At 30.9% G+C, this 6,222-nt stretch overlaps 1 long non-coding RNA gene across 1 annotated transcript in view; it reads right to left on the bottom strand.

Moving 5' to 3' along the window:
• Nucleotides 1–251: 251 nt before the first annotated feature.
• LOC108724983 (uncharacterized) overlaps nucleotides 252–6,222 on the bottom strand; it is a 7,097-nt gene continuing 1,126 nt past the window's right edge. The window contains exons 2-3 of the long non-coding RNA XR_001936730.1: nucleotides 1,563–1,738; nucleotides 252–459 (exon numbers count right to left, since the gene is read on the bottom strand). This is a non-coding gene — a long non-coding RNA (uncharacterized lncRNA). The remainder of the gene's footprint in view (nucleotides 460–1,562; nucleotides 1,739–6,222) is intronic.

Raw genomic sequence — 6,222 nt, 5'->3', positions numbered from 1 at the left:
ATATATACATATATATATACATATATAAATTCTATTTTGATATCAAAAATATATTCCAAAAACCTTTTTGTAGATATTTCGTAATATTTTATATAATAAATCAAACTGACACAAAAGAGATAAAAGTAATTGGACTTAAAGATACATTAAAGATAATATTATTAGTGTTAAATGTTTAAAATTCCAAAATAATAGATTGATCTTTTATTTGGACAAGTGATTATATTACTCATAAAATTTTTGTTCTGTTTCGGGCATTTTTATAGTATACAAATAAGTCACTTTATATATAAAACCTTTTGTCTGTACGTTACATTTTGCAAGACAGGACGAACCTCTTCGGTTATATTTGGTCGATCCATCGTACGCCGAAAGCAAGGAAAGCTCCTAAAACGATCCATCTTACAAAGCTTGACAGAGGAGTTCTTCCATACTGGATGTCGTGAAAAGCGACGTAATCTGAAGAGAGAAAGATATATATATATATATATATAAACAAAGGAAATCGCGCCTAGCATATCGAAAAATAATTTTACGACGGCTGAAAAATTCTCGATAAAGTTTATACTTTATACAAGCTTTATGCCCGTTTCTACCAATGTAAATTAAGTTCAATTTCGGTTCAGTTATTACTCTTTATTTTTTTCTAATTCTAAGAATTAGAAAAAGATGAAGAGTAAGTTGAACCGAGATTAAACTCAATTGCGGTAGAAAAACGGGCATTATTGGAATGTAATCAAAGTTAACGCTCCTTTTTTTAAGGATTAAAATTTATACGTAAAGATCTGCACGAAATGTAAATTTTTAGAATTTTCTATGGCTATATATTTCGTTCGGTAAAAAGTGGTGACTTCTCTTATATACAGAGGATGTTGTGCGATTTGGAGAATTAGGTACATCTCGCTTGAATGAATTTGAATATCTCTCGAGCAAAACTCTGATAAAGCAGAATATGCTCCTCTCTATATTACGGGTACAAGAAAGATCTATAAATAGATTTATAAATCATGCTTTCTGCTTGAGGAAGATCAAAGCCGCGAAGTGATACTCGTCTCGAGCGACGAATATCCATTATGGTTCACGAGTCGATATCAAGAACTTGCAATGATGTTGACTGAAACTTTTTCGCTATATTTATTGTGCTGAAATCGCGAATTGAAATTAAAAACGTAAATTAAGAGAAATAACATTGCGCCATTGTTTTGAAATTCAAAAGATATCACTTTAAGAATATTTTATTCTATACAATTCGACTATAATTATGAATATCTCACCACAAATCATTGTTAATGCAAAAATGGTTTAAAAATATCGTATAATCAATTAGTTATATTGTTCAATTTAAAATAATACTATTAATATATATATGTATATAACTTATAAATTTAACTGGAACTGATTACATAATATTTAAGACCTCAATAATGACATAATTTCGTGATTCGTGACATATTAATTCGTAATTCGACGTTCCTTAAATTCTTGTGGATATGTTCAGTAAAACGTTTTTTGAAACTTTAAGTAGTACCGCATTGACCTTCTAACCCCTTTTCTGTTCTCACCATTTAATTAAATGTTTCTCTGGTTGAATAAGATTGCTTCCATCCGGCACATCGGTCTAGGTATGCCACCCTTAAATTGTAAAAAGCGGGAAACTTCTGACGATGGAAACGGACCGGAAGCCCATTAACGGTTGGCGCGGAGCTATCCATCTTACGAAGTGACTGCTCGATAGATGCTGCGCGAGCGAAGGTGCAACAATGTCAAAAAAGAAAAAGTAGAAATGAGACTGAGATAATAAAAAAAGGAACATAAAATACACATGCCGGATTACTTCCGTCGTGCAATACAAGACTGGAATCCTATTATCATTTCGTCAATTGTCATCTGACGATTGCAGCTATTTATAAAAGAATTGACAAAATCATCAATAAATCCTAATATTTAATACAGCAATAAACCTGATGACAATTTTTCTATTACTTTAAAAGTAAAAGAAGTAATAATACCAGTTTTAGGGGAGAGTTGCCGAATGCATACCACTATTTTTTATTATATTTTTCATTTGGTATTGTTTTGTATGCAAACGAACATTAGAAATTGTAGCTTGAGGTTTTGGATGCTTATTATTACGTGTTTAACTTTCCACCAATAACAAATTAATTTGTTATAAGTCTTTTTGTAACATGCTGCTAAAGGTACGATTTAGGCGCAACCGGTCGCCTAAATCATATCTATATATAGGTATTTTTTCCTTTGAAAGTTTTGAATTTATGAATGAAAACAATTAAAAGTATAAGATTAATAAAAGAAATCACAAGAAGGCACGAACCGAACGACGACTACTACGCACTCCCCACTCCTCCATATTGCTCCCGTATTATAGTTCCTAAGTTTGCAGCGACGACGAGCGGATTTTTCAAACAATAATTATTAAATAACAATAATTATTAAATAACAATAATAAAAAACAAAATAAAATTGGCTTAAATATATTTTTGCACTTGACATTTATATTGATATCAATTATTAGTTTTATTATTGTCAGTTATCAGTTTTATCTTTTGATGGTTTAGGAAATTTGATGGATTTTGTAAAAATATTGATTTAATCTTTACAATGGTTGCAAATATATATATACAGTAAATGTAAAATATTCTACAATAAATCTTCTTTTATGAAAATACAAAAGTTTATAATAAAATTGGATAATCGCGTTGTTATCAGCAATATAAGTTGATTAAAAATTAATATCAGAGGTACCTGATTTTTTAAAATGCTTTTAACGTCCATAAGAGAAGGCGTAGGCTATTATATTTTTATCTATATTACTAATTTCTCACATATTTTATATTATTGTTACTATACAGGGTGTTTCCAAATTAAATCGCAAAACTTCGGGAGCGTGTAGAGGAGTAAAAAACTAAGAAAAAAAGTCCTATAGACATATGCTCGTTTTTGCTCCGTTTCAGAGAAATCGAAAAAAAATGTTTTTTTTACCTGCAAGATTAAATGGGGACCGTTTTCTAAATTTCTTGGAGAATGAATTTTCTGACTATTTAGAAAACATCCCATTACAACAACGTACTGAAATGTGGTTTCAATTAGATGGATGCCCTGCTCATTACAGCAGAGTCGCTAGAACCTGGTTAGATAGAAAATTCCCACAACGATGGATTGGACGTGGAGGAGCAGTACATTGGGCAACTCGTTCGCCCGACTTAACGCCATTAGATTTCTATGCATGGGGTACTCTGAAGCAAGAAGTTTATTCTTCGCCTATTCAATCAGAGCAACATTTGAGAAATCGTATCGTAGCTGCAGCGAACAGAATATCGCAAGAACAGTGCCTGGCTGCTACAAGAGCCGTGTTTGACAGATGCAATGCTTGTATTGCTGCAAGAGGTGCACATTTCGAACAAAATCTTCATTAAAAAGTTTATAAATAAAATAATTAAAATAATAAATTAAATATATTTTTTTCTTTTTTCGTGATTTCCTGCGAAACAAAGCAAAAAGGAGCATATGTCTATAGGACTTTTTTTCTTAGTTTTTTACTCCTCTACACGCTCCCGAAGTTTTGCCATTTAATTTGGAAACACCCTGTATATTAACTAATAATATAAAATATTGATGAGGTACGATTTAGGCGACCAGTACGCATTTGGCAACTCTCCCCTACAATAATTTTTTCTCAGATATTGCAAAAGTTCCTGAGAAATTTTATTTTCTAAATGGCACATAAGTCTTTCTCTTTTTCTCTTTCTCTCTTTCTATATAGGGGAGACCGGGGCTAGTAGACTCATTTTTCAGTTTCGAATTTTTACAGACGAAATTAAGAGATTTATCGAAAAAATGAATTCTACACCAGTTACTACATACATTTGACTATCTAATAATAATTTAATAATAAGAGGAAACTGATAACTAATTTGAAAAAAAAAAGCATTTTTCTAATGCATTCCATCTGGTTCAACTGTATCCTCGGGACCGGGATAAGGTGACTAATGGTATGGGGTAATTTGACTAAGATTATTAAAATGAAGATTAATGTATTTTAATCTACATCTTTGGCTTCATATTAATAAAATTTTTATAAAAATATATTTTAAACACAAACATTCGCTTCGCAGGGCAGAACAATACTTCTTTTTGCTAAATTCGTTCGTTTCGAGCAAAAATACGTCGAATATGAGCCTAGTTTTACCGAGATTGGACGTGAGGGAGCTAAATTTATAACATTTACCACTGAGGTAAATCTCTTTAAAGAAATGAAATATTGAGTAAGTACTATAAGAGTCGTCACTAAATGAGTCATACAGCCCCATGCTGTGGTTAGTCTTATATCTATCCCCATCCGTTCATTTTTTAAAAACATTAACAGTATACGATAACAAAGACAGATAAACAAAAAAAATCTATTGGACCTTATTAAGTAAGAACACTTACTATCTAAATAGAAATGAAATATCTCAGACAATCATATACGATTGTAAAACAAAAACTTTAAGAATAAAAGTATTTACTTAGAGAGGTGTACGATTTTTTAAAATTATACCGTAACTTCTATCATAAATGTGTTCGTAACGAGATATTACAGCAGACTGAGCGGCAGTCACTGCTGCGTGCTCAGACACGTTTACGCGTGTCTCGCGTATTTTGTTTTTAATGTAGCCTCGATTATTCTACTTACCCTATAGTCTACTGATCCCGGTCACCCCTATAGATTATACATATATATAAAATTTTAAAAACAAGAGCAAATAAGAGTTAATTAATCAAAGTTGTAACTTTAAAGCAGTTTACTTGAATAAGCCGTCTAATCCATTTTGCTTTTAAATTCTTCCTTGAATTTAATGTTGACTTTATTTTAAAACTTTATCAACTTTCTCATAATTCTTAGTAGTTAATAATTTTTAGTATTTAACTTTCAGTAGTTAATTTTGTAACTTTAGTAGTAAATGTTTTGTCACAAATTATAATTTTATGTTTAAGTACAATTTAATTCAAACTTTAAAAGTTTCATCTTTTCTGTCTTGTTTATATCTATTAATTTCATTTCAGAACTTTGTATGAATTTTTTATTTTTTTTATGTTATAAGTTTGATAAAATTTGAGCTTCATAACATTGGTATTTATAGCTTTAATTTGACTTATAACATTGGCATTTATAGAAAGAAATTACAGCAGTGTATTTTATGTATAATTAATATCCTAAAAAAAGAAAAAAAAGACAATTTAACGATGAATGTTAAGGTAACTTTTTTATTAAAAGATAAAAAATTAATTAATGCATAGTATGTTAAGATTCTATTCAAAGGGTTGTTGATTACATTCACTCATTTTGGACAGTTACGATAACTTGACCGGTTCATCCAGAGCTCCGACATGTTACTACAAACCCGACCTCGTCTCGCTAATTACATTACTGCCGTTACCAGTCTGTTTGCATCGAACAAGCGACGAGAATCGTTTCAGCTTGCATGACGATGTGATATGCAGTGGATAATGCACTGAATAATCTTGATCAGTTTCATCAATTCCTGATAAACTCACAACGTAATTTATTCAGATTAATATGTTTACCTCATTTATTCCTCTTGTGTTTATATTGAATTATATATATTCTCATCTTATACTTTATGCGAAAAAATATTATACAAAGTTATAACTGAATCTTTTTTTGTCTAGTGTAACCCCCATGCACAGAGATATTATAATAATGTAAATTATATAATATAATTAGTCCCTAATAAGATAATAGGTAAATGAAGAATTATAAAAAAAATAACGGTAGAATAAAATTGTAGATTAAAAATGTAAATAGATTTTTAAAATAAGGGTAAATATCTATTTCTTTAAATACATATGTATGAAATTTAAAAAATTGTTCAAATAAAATAATTAATTCATCATATCCTACGTAAAAATTGTCAACATTATTTAACTGGCCGAACATTGGCCCAGTATCAGTAGCCAATATTGGGCCAGTACAGGTTTAACACAGGAGTGTAACACTACGCCGTGCTTCATCGCGCCAGTGTCGACAGACAATCTTGTCCCAATACTGAATGACAAACAAGTAACAAACCGTATGCGGGCCAGTACTAGTTAAAAAACAGGCCAAGCTCTGGCTGCTAGACAGACCGAGCTCTGGCTGCTAGACAGACCGAGCTCTGGCTAATAGCCGGGCCATATGTGGACCAGTATTGGTTGCGAAAC

This window comes from Mycetomoellerius zeteki, unplaced genomic scaffold, assembly GCF_001594055.1.
Source record: "Mycetomoellerius zeteki isolate Tzet28-1 unplaced genomic scaffold, Tzet1.0 scaffold318, whole genome shotgun sequence".
NCBI classification, from domain to species: Eukaryota; Metazoa; Arthropoda; class Insecta; order Hymenoptera; family Formicidae; genus Mycetomoellerius; species Mycetomoellerius zeteki.
The sequence above is the reverse complement of the archived record's forward strand: the minus strand, read 5'-3'. Positions and strand labels throughout refer to the sequence as shown.